We start from the raw sequence: 17,648 nt of genomic DNA, 5'->3' as shown, positions 1-17,648 counted from the left end.
TGATAAAACGTGACAAACTTTCAAGCATATGAGGCCTTAGAAATACCTCTGAACATTTTCCATTGTTTTACTTACACCAAAATGTCCAGCAATAAGAGAAGTGTGCGCATCCCTTGTGACATTTACTCTCTCTCCCTGTGGAACACAAAGTTTTCCCAAATGATACAACAGATTATCATGTACATCGTAGTCTAATTACTCAACTTGGAAGCCTTGACTCAAGTTTGAATATACCTCTTGAAATTCAGCATCATGTGCGTATTGTTCAACATAACTTTCAGGGAAAATAGAATTATTCTTGAGTAAATGGCTACATTAACAACTGGTCTAGAAATCATATCAGCAACTCTGTTATGAATACCTTTCTTGTACCTGGTTACCAAGTGGAATTTATGTAAGAATCCCATCCATCGAAAGTGCCTTGATTGCTTCAACTTTTTTTGAGATTGCAGATATTGCAAAGATTGATGATCGGTGTGAATAATGGTTTCTTTACCCATCAATTAATGATTCCATTTTTTCACACTTTGCACTAATGCGTAAATATCTTTATCATATGTAGGATAGTTAATAACAACACCATTAAAAATATCAGAATGAAATGAGATGGGCTTACCATGATGTAAAAGAACTACACCCATGGCATAGTCACTTGCATCTGTTTGTATTTGAATGGTTGTTTCAAATACAGCAATGCTAAAACTGGGGGTGAACTGATCTTTTGTTTTAAAGCATCAAATGCTTTTTGTTGTTTGCCTCCCCAATGGAAGATAACCTTCACGCTGGTCAAAGCATGTAGTGGAGCTACTATGGAAGAGAAATCGGCAATGAACTTCCTCCAATACTACGTCACTCCCAGAAAACTCCTACTTCTGTGACTGATTTGGATATTGGTCAATTCACAATGACCGAAATATTAGAGGGGTCCATCTTCAGCTCACCTCCTCCAACTATGTGGCCCAAATACACTAATGAAGTTTTCTTGAATTCACATTTAGACATCTTCATAAATAATTGTTCTTTTCTCAAGACATCCAACACTTTCCTCACATGATTGACATGCTCTTCTCGTGATTTGATGAATATCAAAATATCATCTAAATAGAAAATTACAAACTCATCAAGAAAGGATCTTAAAACATCATTCATAACTCTCATGAATGTAGTTGAAGCATTGCAAATACTGAAAGGAATAACCAGCCACTCAAACAACCCATGTTTTTTTTTAAAAGCAGTCTTCCAAATATCCTCCTCAGCTATTCTAACTTGATGATATCCACTTATCAAGTCTAATTTAGTGAAATATTTTTCATTCCAACTGGTCTAGCAAATCATCTATTCTGGGCAGTGGGTATCGATACTTTATGGTAATTTTATTCAAATCTCGATAATATACGCACATGCGCCAGGTTCCATCTTTCTTGGATACCAAAACAATTGGTCAACCACATGGCGAAATAGAGGGACAAATTACACCTTTATCTAACAATTCATGGACTTGTTTCTCAATTTCTAAGCTTTCTAGAATTGACATTCGATATACCAATGTTTGCGAGTGGACAGTCTTGTTGTAGCTGCATTACATGTTGAATTCCCCTTTTTGGTGGCAATCCATTTGGTACTTTAAACATCTCTCCATATTGATTGACCAAATCAACCAATTCCGCTTTCAGCTTCACATCATAGCTTGCAAAGGATTCATGTTCTATGTCATTCTTCTGCTTGATCATAAGGAGCACGAGATTCTTGTTGGAATTGACCAGTCGCTTCATTTTCCCTACACTTGCGAGAGACAGATTAAGTTTCTTGCGATGGCATCTCACAATATACTCCACTCAGTCTTTGAAAAAATGGTATTTGTTCTCAAATCTATGGAAAACATCTTTCCTGTCATACAGATATGGGCTTCCCAACACAATTCTAGAAATATCCAGTGGCACTACATCTAATTCAACTTCATCAACGAAATTGGGAGTAATAACAACACCAAAAACGCATTTTCTTGTGACCTGAAAGTTTGCATCCTTGGTTATCCAACCCAATGGATACGGTTTATGATGAGGCATGGTTTCCAAATTCAATTTCTTGACAAAGTCTGTAGAAATTAAATTTTCCTAAGATCCACTGTCAAACAGCCTATCAATCTTGGTGTGTTTGGAAATAACTCGGATATGGAACAGATCAATACTATTTTCCTCATTTGAAACATTGTTGGAGTTATTTGTTGTGTTGGTGCTTGTCACGGCTTCCTCTTTTCTTGCTTTTGCCATGACTTTCCCCTTAGTGATTGTGGTTGCAATCTTTGTTTCCTCACCTGAGTCAGAACCCAAGTCTTGTTGTACAGCGTCGTTTGTCTTTTGTTTCACTTTATTGTTAAATTTATTTGTTCTTAATTTAGGATGAAGCTTCAAGCAATGTGCTTCATCATTTCCCTCTTTGGAACAAATCTTGCAGATGGGTTTCTCCCCTTCTTTCTAAACAGAAGAATTTTTCTTCATCTTTCCTTTAAAATTCTTTCCTTTTCCACCACTCTGGAATGGCTTCTTCTTACCTTCTTCTTGTACATTTTTCCCTCTTGCTTCAATGTGTGTATCTTAAACACAGACATCATCAAGTTTCGTGGGATTAAACATAAGAATGGTATGTCGAAGATAGCTATGAAAGCCTCCTATATATTTTAGCAAAGTATCTTGTGACTGCAAGTCTACTCCTAACATAACATCTCTTCTCCTAAACTCTTGAGTATACTTTTGCACATTTTTACCTTTTAATCGTCTGAAATTTTTCCAATTCATGATATATTTTTGCATATGGGCTAAATGGTAGAATTGTCTTTTTATAGCAACAATGAAATTAGACCAAGTAATAGAGATCTTACCATTTTTTTTATCTCATCTTGAGTCCTTGATTCCCACCATACAAGTGTTGCACCCTCCATTCTCAATGAAGCCAACTGAATTTTGATATCATCGTCTTGAAGGTTCTGAATTCTACAATACACCTCCAACTAACAAATCCAATTATCCATCTTTTCTGCGTTAACTTCCCCTTTGTACATGGGCAACTCGAATTTAACATCAAGCTTTAGAAAAGGTGATTTACCAGTTCCTTTTGCAGAACGATGATGAGTATGAGTAAGGGTTGTATTAGTGGAAGAGTGTGAAGTTCGTTGTGAAGAAGAAGATGAAGAAGATGGTGGAGAGGGTGGAGGCTTTTCTCCATTCCCATTACCTCCTTTTCCATTACCTCGTCCTGAAGAGCCTTATCCTTTGGGAGGTTTGGAACTTTCTCCTTGCAGCCTGCTATTCCTCTCTTCATAGAAGACCTTCACCATCTCTGTCATATCAAAGAAATCCTTTCTGAAAGTATTCTCATCTTCTGTCATGATAGGTTCTCCTTCATGATACATGGTCTCTGAAGACTCAACTACAATTTCTGCAACTTGAGGTTGTACTGGTGTAGAGGAATTTGGCAACCTTGCTCTTCTTCCCCTTAAGCAAAATATAGAGCTTTCAACCAACTTCCCTTCTCCTCTTTTTAGTTTTAACCTTGTTAGCATGACACAAACTTGAAAACAATTAAATACTTCTTTCACAAAGCAAATCTAGTAAGCAAAAACTAGAGCTCTGATACCAACTTGATCTGAAATGGAGTAGATTAGTAATGTTGTGTCAATTCCCCATTCAGAATAAAACCCAAGATGCTTATCATTTGCTTATCAAGTGCTTAAGGATTCACCATGTTTTCTTAATTAATTGATTCCCATGAGAGTTTCTTATGTAAATGTTATAAACAATTTAACATAAAACATATGTTGAATAGCAACAAAATAACAGCAAATAACATCAAAATACAACACACAACACAGAGATTTGATGAGGATTTCACCCCTCCTGGGCTACATCTCCTTGGTCTAGCTTCCAATGCTTGGGCCTCTCTATTATGCTCAAAATTACAAAAACAGTGTGTCTACAATGCTCAAATGCCTCTACAACTTGACTCAATGAGTTCAGAATACTAAAAAAATAGTTATCTAGCCTGTTTTTGCATCCAATTTGGATAAGAACTGAAGAATTTATGACTTCTCCTAGTTCTCCCACTATTTGTTCCGCAAATTTCTCCAAAACCAATATAATCCTACAAATTCACTCCAAAACCCACTGACTGAGCAAGAATATGGTCACACTGTGGGCCATAACCTATTGGCCATATTGCAAATCCCAATCGACAAGTGTTGCGGGATCTTATGGTCTGTGAATAGAAACAGATAATTTATGATTGTGATATTGCAAACCCGACACGATATTAAATCACAACCTATAGTGGCATCGCGTTCGGAAACTATCATATTTCACAATCTGCATAAAAACCTGGCAGATGGTCTTGTAAACAAAGTCGAATGTTGCAATAGAGATATTGCAGACCTGATGGGACATTAAACTGCAACATATAAAATATCGCATCCGAGGTCTTATCACTCATTGCAATCAGCAAAGAACCAACGACGGTCTTAAGTGGAACTTGTGTTTCCTCCGATATGCGATTGTGATTAGATCGCATCGCAACTAGTCTGCGCTGGAGCCAATTCTTAACACCTTTATGACTGCGATTGTGATATGCGATATGCGACGGAAAATGGAAGCCTACCACTTGGTGCCTCCTCATTCATTGGGACCTTTTCCACATCATCGAATCCTCTAATGTAGACAAGTCAAACTTGAACTTTGACTTCCTCTAACATTTGCATACGAGTTCATATTTAAGTGTCGTTCACATTGTTGGATTCAGATTGACAAGCTCTTCGATCTGAAGCTGAGGTTGACAAAATTCTAACACCCTAATTTTTGAGCATAAACTTAAGCACCTGATCACTCCTCCCCACTGGTAGCCTTTTGGACCCCAAAATATTATATTCAGTTATTGAACGGATGAAGGTATTGTTCCCTCACCTTCCCCTCTTCAATCCATTTGGCCTTTGATGGATTTATGCCTTTGAGACCCACTCGAAGATAATCAACATTTCCCCTATTTGATGACCTCATTCTTCTACTAAGTATGGTGTCAATTGATGGAATCTGTACACTTTCTCCTTGATCTTCAATGAAAGGAGGCTCATACAATCTCAGATTTTCAACATTAACAACAGAATAAATTTGCATATATGAAGGAAAATCAATCTTGAAATCATTATTTCCAATCTTTTCCATAATTTTAAATGGACCATAACGGATTGGTTTCATCTTTTTACCTTCACCTTGAAGCCTTTCCTTACTAATGTATATCCAAACTTTAGTCCTACTTGAAACGAATGATCCACACAATGCTTATCATGCCTTGCCTTATACTTACCTTGAATCTTTTCTAGTTGTTCTTGAACTATTTGGTGAATCAACTAAATTTTCTCAATGAATTTCTTTGCTCTATCTATGTCTCTATGTCCATCTACAGCTACATCTTTCTCAAAGATGAAATCCAAATGCGATTTAGGCAAATAACCAAGACATGCCTCAAAAGGCGAACTTAGAGTAGAAGAGTGTTTTGCTTGTTTGTAAGCATGCTAAATATAATGCAATAGTTCATCCCACAACTTAGGATGTTTGCTGCAATATCCTCTTAGCAAATGAATAACTTTTGTGTTAACCAGTTCAGTTTGACCTTCTATTTGTGGATGGAAGGTTGTACTTTTCTATAACTTGGTGTCCATCAAGTTCCATAAACTTGACGAAAAATTCCCAACAAATCGGGAATCGCAATCACTTACAATAGAAGTAGGTAATCCAAAATTAACCCATACATTTTGAAAGAAAAGTTGAGTTGTTTGTTGAGTTGTAATTTGTTTTTTACAAGGCATTAGTATGCACATCTTGCTGAACCTATCCACAACTACATACAAATAATCATGACCTTTTCTTGATAAAGGAAGACCTCCTACAAAATCCATAGAAACACTCTCCCATGGACGTGAGGGCACTGGAAGTGGTGTATAAAATCTTAGTTCCCTATTACTACGCTTACTAACTGCACATAATGAACAACCTATGATAAAACATGACACACTTTCAAGCATACAAGGCCAGTAGAAATACCTCTGAAGATTTGCCACTGTTTTACTTACACTGAAATGTCCAACAATAAGAGAAGTGTGTGCTTCCTTGTGATATTTACTCTCTCTCCCTGTGGAACACAAAGTTTTCCCAAATGATACAACAGATTATCATGTACATGGTAGTCTAATTCTTCAACTTGGTGGCCTTGACTCAAGTTTGAGTATACCTCTTGAAGTTCACAATCATGTGTGTATTGTTCAACATAACTTTCATGCAAAATAGAATTATTCTTGAGTAAAATGGCTATATTATCAATTAGTCTAGGAAGCATACTAGCAACTCTGTTATGAATACCTTTCTTATACCTGATTACCAAGTCAAATTGTTGTAAGAATCCCATCCAACAAAAGTGCCTTGGTTGCTGCAATTTTGTTTGAGATTGCAGATATTGAAAAAGGTTGATGATCAGTGTGAATAATGGTTTCTTTACCCATCAAGTAATGCTTCCATTTCTTCACACTTTTCACCAATGCATAAAGATCTTTATCATATGTAGGATAATTAATAACATCACCATTAAAAATCTCAGAATGAAATGAAATGGGCTTACCATGCTGTAAAATAACTACACCCATGGCATAGTCACTTGCATTTGTTTGTATTTCAAATGGTTGTTTCAAATATGGAAATGCTAAAATTGGGGTTGAACTGAGCTTTTTTTTTAAAGCATCGAATGTTTTTTGTTGTTTGCCTCCCTAACGGAAGACAACCTTCACACTGGTCAAAGAATGTAGTGGAGATGCTATGGAAGAGAAATCGACAATGAACTTCCTCCAATACTGTGTTGCTCCCAGAAAAATCCTTACTTCTATGACTAATTTGGGTATTGGTCAATTCACAATGACCGAAACTTTAGAGGGGTCAATCTTCAGCTCACCTCCTCCAACTATGTGACCTAAATACACTAAGGAAGTTTTCCCAAATTCACATTTAGACATCTTCAGAAATAACTATTCTTTTCTCAAGACATTCAACACTTTCCTCACATGCTTGACAAGCTCTTCTCGTGATTTTCTGAATATCAAAATATCATCTAAAGAGACAATTACAAACTCATCAAGAAAGGATCTTAAGACATCATTCATAACCCTCATGAATGTAGTTGGACCGTTGCAAAGACCGAAAGGCATAACCAACCACTCAAACAATCCCTGTTTGGTTTTAAAAGCAATCTTCCAAATATCCTCCTTAGTTGTTCTAACTTGATGATATCCACTTCTCAATTCTAATTTAGTGAAATATTTTGCATTCTTCAATTGATCTAGTAAATCATCTATTATGGGCAATGGGTATCGATTCTTTATGGTAGTTTTATTCAAAGCTCGATAATCTACACACATGCGCCAGGTTCCATCTTTCTTGGGTACCAAAACAATTAGTGAACCACATGGCGAAGTAGAGGGACGAATTACACCTTTATCTAATAGTTCCTGGACTTGTTTCTTAATTTCTAAACTTTCCAAAATTGACATTCGATACATACTGATGTTTGGGGGTGGACAGTCTTGTTGTAGTTGAATTTCATGCTGAATTCCCATTTTTGGTGGCAATCCCTTTGGTTCTTTAAACATCTCTCCATATTGATTGACCACATCAACCAATTCGGATTTCAGCTTCATGTAACAACTTGCAAAGGACTCATGCTCTGCATCATTCTCCTACTCGATCATAATGAGCATGCGATTCTTGTTGGAATTGACTAGTTGCTTCATTTGCTTTGCACTTGCCAAAAGATAGATTAAGCTTCCTACGATGGGCTCTCACAATATAATCCACTTCATATTTGAACAAATGATATTTTTTCTCAAATCTATGGGAAACAACTTTCCTGTCATACAAATATGGGCTTCATAACACAATTCCAAAAATATCCTGTGGCACTTCATCTAATTCGACTTCATCAATGAAACTGGCAGTAATAGAAAACCTGAAAACTCATTTCTTTGTGACCTGAAGATTTTCATCCTTGGTTATCCAATCCAATGCATACGGTTTATGATGAGGCACGGTTTCTAGATTCAATTTCTTGACCAAGTTTGTAAAAATTAAATTTTCTTGAGATCCACTGTCAAACAACATGTCAATCTTGGTGTGTTTGGAAATAACTCAGATATGGAACAACTCAATTCTATTTTCCTCATTTGAAACGTTGTTGGATTTTTTTGTTGCATTGGTTCTTGCCACGGCTTCCTCTTTGCTTGCTTTTGCCACGACCTTCCCCTTAGTGACTATGGCTACAATATTTGTTTCATCACCTGAGTCAGAACCCAAGTCTTGTTGTACAACAACATTTGGCTTTTGTTTCCCTTTATTGTTAAATTTCTTTGATCTTAATTCAGGATGAAGATTCCAGCAATGTGCTTCATCATGACCCTCTTTAGAACAATTCTTTCACATGGGTTTCTCCCCTTCTTTCTTATCAGAAGCATTTTTCTTCTGCTTTCCTGTAAAATTATTTCCTTTTCCACCACTCTAGAATGGCTTCTTCTTACCTTCTTCTTGTACATTTTTCCCTCTTGCTTCGAGGTGTGTAGCTTGAACACATACCTCATCAAGGTTCGTGGGATTAAACATAAGAATGGTATGTCAAAGATAGATATGCAAACCTCCTATATATTTCAGCAAAGTATCTTGTGACTGCAAGTCTACTCCTAGAATAAGATCTCTTCTCCTAAACTCTTCAGTATACTATTGCACATTTTGACCTTTTAACGGTCTAAATTTTTTCCAATTCATGATAACTTTTTGCATATGGGCTAAAGGGTAGAATTTTCTATTTATAACAGCAATGAAATCAGACCAAGTAATAGAGATCTTACCATTTTTTTAATCTTGTCTTGAGTCCTTGATTCCCACCATATAAGTGATGCACCCTCCATTCTCAATGAAGCCAACTGAATTTTGATATCATCCTCTTGAAGGTTCTGAATTCTAAAATACACCTCCAACTGACGAATCTAGTTATCCATCTTTTCTGCATTAACTTATCCATTGTACATGGGCAACTCGAATTTAACATTAACAAATAGAAAAGGTGATTTACTAGTTTCTTTTACAGAACGATGATGAGTATGAGTAAGGGTTGTATTAGTGGAAGAGTGTGAATATGCTTGTGAAGAAGAAGATGAAGAAGATGGTGGAGAGGGTGGAGGCTTGTCTCCATTCCCATTACCTTTGGGAGGTTTGGAACTTTCTCCTTGCAACTTGCTATTCCTCTCTTCATGGAGGTCCTTCACCATCTCTGTCATATCAAAGAAAGCCTTTCTGAAGGTATTTTCATCTTCTATCATGATAGGTTCTCCTTCATGAGAGGTGGTCTCTAAAGACTCAACTGCAACTTCTGGAACTTGAAGATGTACTAGTTTAGAGGACTTTGGAAACCTTTCTCTTCTTCCCCTTGAGCCAACTATAGGGATTTCAACCAGCTTCCCTTCTCCTCTTTTGAGTTTTAACCTTGTTAGTATGACACAAACTTGCAAACAATTAAATCCTTCTTTCACAAAGAAAATCTAGTAAGAAAAAACGAGAGCTCTAATACCAACTTGATATGAAATAGAGTAGATTAGTAATGTTGTGCTAATTCCCCATTTAGAATAAAACCCAAGATGCTTATCATTTTCTTATCAAGTGCTTAATAATTCACCATGTTTGCTTAATTAACGGATTCCCATGAGAGTTTCTTATGTAAATGTTATGAAACAATTTAACATAAAGCATATGCTAAACAACAAAAAATAACATCAAAATACAACACACAACACAAAGATTTGATGAGGATTTCACCCCTCCTGGGCTACGTCTCCTTGGTCCAGCTTCCAATGCTTGTGCCTCTCTATTATTCTCAAAATTACAACAGAAGTGTGTTTACAATGCTCAAATGCCTCTGCAACCCCTCTCAATGAGTTCAAAATACTAAAAAATGGCTATCTAGCCTCTTTTTTCATCCAATTTGGATAAGAACTGAAGAATTTATGACTTCTCCTAGTTCTCCCACTATTTGTTCCGCAAATTTCTCCAAAACTAACATAATCCTACAAATTCACTCCAAAATCCGCTAACTGAGTGAGAATTTGGCCGCACTGCAGACCATAACCTATTGGTCGTATCGCAAATCACAATTGGCAAGTGTTGTGGGCTCTTATGGTCTATGAAGAGAAACGAGCGATATGTGATTGTGATATTTCGGACTTGACGGGATATTAAATCACAAGCTATAGTGGCATCGCATCTCAAAACTATCACATTTCGCAATCGGCATAAAAACCCGGTGGATGGTCTTGTAAACAAAGCGAAATGTTGTGATAGCGATATCATGGACTCGATGGGACATTAAAATGCAACATATAAAATATCGCATCCGGGGTCTTCTCACTCATCGTAATTAGTGAAGAACCAGTGGCAGTCTTAAGCAGAACTTGTGTTTCCTGTGATATGCAATTTCTACTAGATCGCATCGCAACTTGTATGTGTCGTGGCCGATTCTTAACACCTTCCTGCCTATGATTGCGATATTCAATATGCTAGGGCTAATGGCATCCTGCTACTTGGTGCCTCGTCATTCATTTGGACCTTTACCACGTCATCCAATCCTGCCATGTAGACAAGTCAAACTTGAACTTTGACTTGCTCTAACTTTTGCATACAAGCTCGAATTTGAGTGTCATTTGCACAATTGGATTCAGATTGACAAGCTCTTTGATCTCAAGATGAGTTTGAAAAAATTATGACACCTTTATTTTTTAGCATAAACTTGATCACTTGATCACTCCTCCCCACTGGAAGCCTTTTGGACCCTGAAAGATTATATTCAGTTATTGAACAAATGATGGTACTATTCCCTCACCTTCCCCTATTCAATCCATTTGGCCTTTGATGGATTTGTGCCTTTGAAACCCACCCGAAGATAATCAACATTTCCCCTCTTTGATGACCTCATTCTTATGCCAAGTATGGTGTCTTGTTGAATCTCATCAAGAAATTCCGGAGAAAAATATTCAATTGAAGGAATCTGTACACTTTCTCGTTGATCTTCAATCAAAGGAGGCTCTTAAAATCTCAAATTTTCAACATTAACAATGGAATAAATTTGCATATGTGAAGGCAAATCAAGCTTGAAAGCATTATTACCAATCTTTTCCATAATTTTAAATGGACCATAACGGATTGTTTCAGCTTTTTACCTTCTCCTTGAAGCTTTTCCTTGCTAATGTATAGCCAAACTTCATCACCTACTTGAAACTGATGATCCACATGATGTTTATCATGCCTTGCCTTATACTTGCCTTGACTCTTTTCTAGTTGTTCTTGGACTGTTTGGTGAATCAACTTAATTTTCTCAATGAATTCCTTTTCTTTGTCTATGTCGCTATGTCCATCTATAGCTACATCTTTCTCAAAGATAAAATCCAAAGGTGATTTAGGTAAATAGCCAAGACATGCCTCAAAAGTCGAAGTTAGTGTAGAAGAGTGTTTTGCTTGGTTGTAAGCATGTTGAATATAATGCAACTATTCATCCCACAAATTAGGATGCTTGCTACAATATCCTCTTAGCAAATGAATAATTGTCATGTTAAGCATTTCAGTTTAACCATTTGTTTGCGGATGGAAGGCTATACTTTTCTTCAACTTGGTGTCCATCAAGTTCCATAAATTATGGATTTGAGACTTCTGCGACTTGCATTCTGTGTGGTTGCATCTTCCGGATTCATCGCATCTGTTGTTTTAGTGCATCGACGTTTCGAACCAGCTACTGTGGTTCATCATCAGGATGAGAATAATTGAAGAAGTCAGTGATGGGTGATGGTGAATAAATAGGTAAAAGTAAGGGAGAGAGCAGAGCCGACAGCCTATTGATTTAATATGTGTTATGTTTATTTCTTTTATACTTTTATATGTTTCTTTTTTGTTTGATATTAATGAGCTAAGATATGTATTTAATGATTTAATATTTTATGATATATGTGTGTATTTTGTTTTGGTGTATATTATGTTTTTGATTTATATAATGATTAAATATATGTATTATGTTTTGATTTATATGATCATTTAATATATATTTTATGTTTTTGTATTATTTAAGATATAAATTTATTGATATAATATGTGTTAATATGTTTTTATTTGTTTTTGAATAAATTTTATTGATTTAATATGTATTAATAAATTTATTGATTTAATATGTATCATGTTTTTGTATTATATATTCACAAATTCATTGATGTAATATATATTCTGTTTTAATGATTTAATATGTATGTATTGATATATTATGTTTTGATTTATATATTAATTCAATATATGTCATGTTTTGTTTTATATGTTTTTTGTATTATTTGTGATATAAATTTATTGATTTAATATGACTTAATATGTTTATTGATTAAATGAATATGTATTAATAAATTTATGTATTAATAAATTTATTGATTTAATATATATCATGTTTTTGAATTATATATTCATAAATTTATTGATGTAATATATGTTCTGTTTTATTGATTTAATATGTATGTATTGATATATTATGTTTTGATTTATATATTAATTCAATAAATGTCATGTTTTGATTTATATGTTTTTTTTTTTTTTTTTTTTTTTTTTTTTTTTTTTTTTGTGATATAAATTTATTGATTTAATATGACTTAATATATTGATTGATTAAATGAATATGTATTAATGAATTTACTGATTTAATATATTATGTTTCAAGATATGTATTAATAAATCTATTGTTTTAATGTGTATTATGTTTTATTGATTTAATATACATTAATGTGTTAAGATGTGTATATAATTGTTTTATTATATTATGACATATATATGTGAATTTTGATTTGATGTATAATGTGATTTTTATGATTAGATGTATAATGTGTTTTGATTTATATATTGATTTATCTATTATGTGTTGATTTATTTGTTGATTTGTTATATATTATGCTGTGTATTTATTTGAGATGTACATTTGTTGGGTTAATATGTATTAATCTATTTTTATTTTTATTAATTAAATAAGTTTATAGATTCAATATGTATTAACAAATTTATTGATTTTGTATGTATTTATTTTGTTTTAATATATTGTGTTTTGCATTATTTGAGATATTTGATTTAATATGTTTTCATATATATATATTGAATTAGGTTGTTAGGGTTAGGAAGAAGCAGAATCCTCTATTATAGTGGGAATCCAGTTATCGCTTATCTTCCAACCGTCATCGCGATTTAGGTTATCAGGGTGCTTTCTTATTTCAATTGCTTCTCTGAATTTCCTATGGTGGTAATGATCAATTTTGGCCATGACACAGGATTCTTCTATGCAAATGTGGTGATTGGTTTTGGTTGAGTGTTCAGCTAAGGCAGAGGTTTTGGAGCGGTTGTGGTTAATGTCTGCAGCATGTTCTTGAATCCTTGTTGATATAGATCTCCCGGTTTCTCCAATGTAAGACTTCCCGATTATACATCAAATCAAAATTCACATATATATGTCATAATATAATAAAACAATTATATACACATCTTAACACATTAATGTATATTAAATCAATAAAACATAATACACATTAAAACAATAGATTTATTAATACATATCTTGAAACATAATATATTAAATCAGTAAATTCATTAATACATATTCATTTAATCAATCAATATATTAAGTCATATTAAATCAATAAATTTATATCACAAATAATACAAAAAAAAAAAATAAAAAAAACATATAAATCAAAACATGACATTTATTGAATTAATATATAAATCAAAACATAATATATCAATACATACATATTAAATCAATAAAACAGAACATATATTACATCAATAAATTTATGAATATATAATTCAAAAACATGATATATATTAAATCAATAAATTTATTAATACATATTCATTTAATCAATAAACATATTAAGTCATATTAAATCAATAAATTTATATCACAAATAATACAAAAAACATATAAAACAAAACATGACATATATTGAATTAATATATAAATCAAAACATAATATATCAATACATACATATTAAATCATTAAAACAGAATATATATTACATCAATGAATTTGTGAATATATAATACAAAAACATGATACATATTAAATCAATAAATTTATTAATACATATTAAATCAATAAAATTTATTCAAAAACAAATAAAAACATATTAACACATATTATATCAATAAATTTATATCTTAAATAATACAAAAACATAAAATATATATTAAATGATCATATAAATCAAAACATAATACATATATTTAATCATTATATAAATCAAAAACATAATATACACCAAAACAAAATACACACATATATCATAAAATATTAAATCATTAAATACATATCTTAGCTCATTAATATCAAACAAAAAAGAAACATATAAAAGTATAAAAGAAATAAACATAACACATATTAAATCAATAGGCTGTCGGCTCTGCTCTCTCCCTTACTTTTACCTATTTATTCACCATCACCCATCACTGACTTCTTCAATTATTCTCATCCTGATGATGAACCACAGTAGCTGGTTCGAAACTTCGATGCACTAAAACAACAGATGCGATGAATCCGGAAGATGCAACCACAAAGTTCCATAAACTTGACCAAAAATTCCCAACAAATTGGGAATCACGATCACTTACAATAGAAGTAGGTAATCCAAAATGAACCCATACATTTTGAAAGAAAAGTTGAGTTGTTTTTCAGTTGTAATTTGTTTTTTACAAGGCGTTAGTATGCCCATCTTGCTGAACCTATCCTACAAAATCCATAGAAACACTCTTCCATGGACGTGAAGGCATTGGAAGTGGTGTGTACAATCCTAGTTTCCTATTACTAGGCTTACTGACTGCACACAACGAACAAACTCTAATAAAACGTGACACACTTTCAAGCATACAAGGTCAGTATAAATACCTCTGAAGGATGCCACTATTTTACTTACACTGAAATGTTCAACAATAAGAAAATTGTGCGCTTCCCTTGTGACATTTACTCTCTCTCCTTGTGGAACACAAAGTTTTCCCAAATGGTACGACATATTATCATCTACATGGTAGTCTAATTCCTCAACTTGGTGGCCTTGACTCAAGTTTGAATATACCTCTTCAAAGTCAGCATCATGTGTGTATTTTTCAACATAACTTTCAGGCAAAATAGAATTATTCTTGAGTAAAATATCTTCATTAACAACTGGTCTAGAAAGCATATCAGCAACTCTATTATGAATACCTTTCTTGTACTTGATTTCCAAGTGGAATTTTGTAAGAATCCCATCCAACGAAAGTGCCTTGATTGCTGTAATTTTGTTTGAGATTGCAGATATTGCAAAGGTTGATGATTGGTGTGAATAATGGTTTCTTTACCCATCAAGTAATGTTTCTATTTCTTCACACTTTTCACTAATGCGTAAAGTGCTTTATCATATGTAGGATAGTTAATAACAACAGTGTTAGCTCTGCTATCATTTTTGAACAGTTGAGGGTCAATGAAAGATCGGGCAGTTCTGATTGTCGGGTGTAAAGGGCTCGCAGCAGTCTTTCTCTCTTTTCCTCTATTTCTCCCTACACTTCTATGAACCCTGCTATCCTTGCTTAACCCCGAAAATCAATATAAACTCTTGTTCCCTTATAACTCATGTTGCCTCCATTTCTTCTTTCCCCTGTATTCTTTTCATATCCCCTTATCCCTGTTTCATTCCTTTAAAACCCGTTTAAACCTATCTTTCGTCTAACCCCCGGGTGCTGGTTTACATGTTATTAAACCCTGATTGTGTGACCTCGTGCCTTCATAGCCCTTCCTGTCGCCCCAACCCGCGCGTTAAACCTCGTGCTCCTTTCTTTTCATCTGACCATCCATCGGAGACCCGACGATGGTCGCTGTCCCCACTCCGCCAACCTACTCGACTGTTAACCCGTGGGGGCGGAAGTTCCAGGCTGCCACACGACACTCTATTGTTGGATCGCGGCCAGTTATACGGATACCGCCGAGCCTCGGAAGGCAGTGCGGGAAATACCGCCCGCCTCCCAAAACCATTCTCCCATCGCTTAAGCATCGTGCATCTTCTGTGTGCGATCACCGTCCGATCATTCCCGCCCATGATCTGACGGCTCGTGATGCTCTCCCCACTCCACTGTCTTTCGATAGCTTCCATACGCCGATCTCCGCCATTGATTTAACTAATCTGATGACTGAGCTGGGTTCTTCTGATCAGTACATTTCTGCCTTATTGTTTGTTCCATTCCCGACTGCTCATTGCTGCCAAAGAATGAAGACAACCAGCTACATGTACGTTGTGCAATTAAAGTTTCATCAACTGCATTAAAACAATAGAAGGGACGAAGGACAAACATGACGACCTAGAACAGTGAAGATCATTTATCAGGCATGGAATGTCATCCATAATCCACTTCAGCTACCAGAGAAGGACATCAGATAATCTAAATAGTCCGATTTGTCCATTAAAGCTCTAAGAAATGCAACAGAGGCCCATTTCATATTGTAAATGTGCTTGGTGATCCATTAAGACACCTCCACGCATAGCATAGCAAAGATTTTTGTAATCAACCTCCATATATACCCAGAAGACAGAATGTAATAGGTTGATGAATGTTATTTTTTTGTAAGCTTCAACTTCTGGATATTGTAACTGATATGATATCTACAGCGTCTGGTCTTCATTTCCAGCTAATGCAAGCTTCTTTTGCTGTTAATTTCTCACTTTCCACTTCTTCTTATTTGTTCCAGGCTGTGCCTGTTATGCATTTATTCATGTGCTATTGATGTTTAACATTAGAGGGGCTGTCATCCCACCTCTGTGTTAGAATTTAGCATGTATCATTGAATTTGTATGCAGGTTTATGTTTGTTTAATACCATAGAGCTATCATCCTGTCTGTGTATTAGGAAATAGATTTACAGACCTCTTTACTGGTTGCAGTCGGCCATCACAGGGTCTTGTGTATCTGCTGGTGTGGTCAGTCTTCTCCATCATCACATTTTCCTTAAACTGTGAGTAATTGGTGGTCTAAAGCCTTGTAGTTTGGGGGTGTTCACCCATGTCTGGGGTTAAGCATAGTGGAAGTGGTTATCTGGCTTGAATATGCAGCATTTCTTTCATTCATCCACCATTTTCCAACATTTTTGTTGAGTTTGTAATGTTCCTGAGCATCTCTGATATACAACCTAGGAGAGTTTCTTGGGGTGATAACAGAAATTGGCATCGTTGCCGGGGACAGGAGAATTGAAGCTCAACTTCCCTGGGAGAATGACACAGTTTCAAGCTTTGATGACAGACAAGGTTTGAACATAGCTTTTGGTTGTAATCATCTGTCTAGCGACTCCATTGGAGGAAGACCATCATTTGGCAACTCCACATCAAAGTTCTAGCGCAGCTGGTGAGGCCTACTCGAAGAAATCCTTACAAGCCATTAGCTGAACCATTGCATGATCTTGAGAAGACTAGTAAGCAGAAGAAAATATCACAGTAAGGAGCACCAGGATCAAGTAAGCCTTAAAGATTCCATGTTTCTCTGTTA

The sequence above is a fragment of the Pinus tabuliformis genome, chromosome 6 (assembly GCF_031772625.1).
Source record: "Pinus tabuliformis cultivar Carrire ecotype Pingquan chromosome 6, CPIR1, whole genome shotgun sequence".
Lineage (NCBI taxonomy): Eukaryota > Viridiplantae > Streptophyta > Pinopsida > Pinales > Pinaceae > Pinus > Pinus tabuliformis.
Note: the sequence above shows the minus strand (reverse complement) of the source record.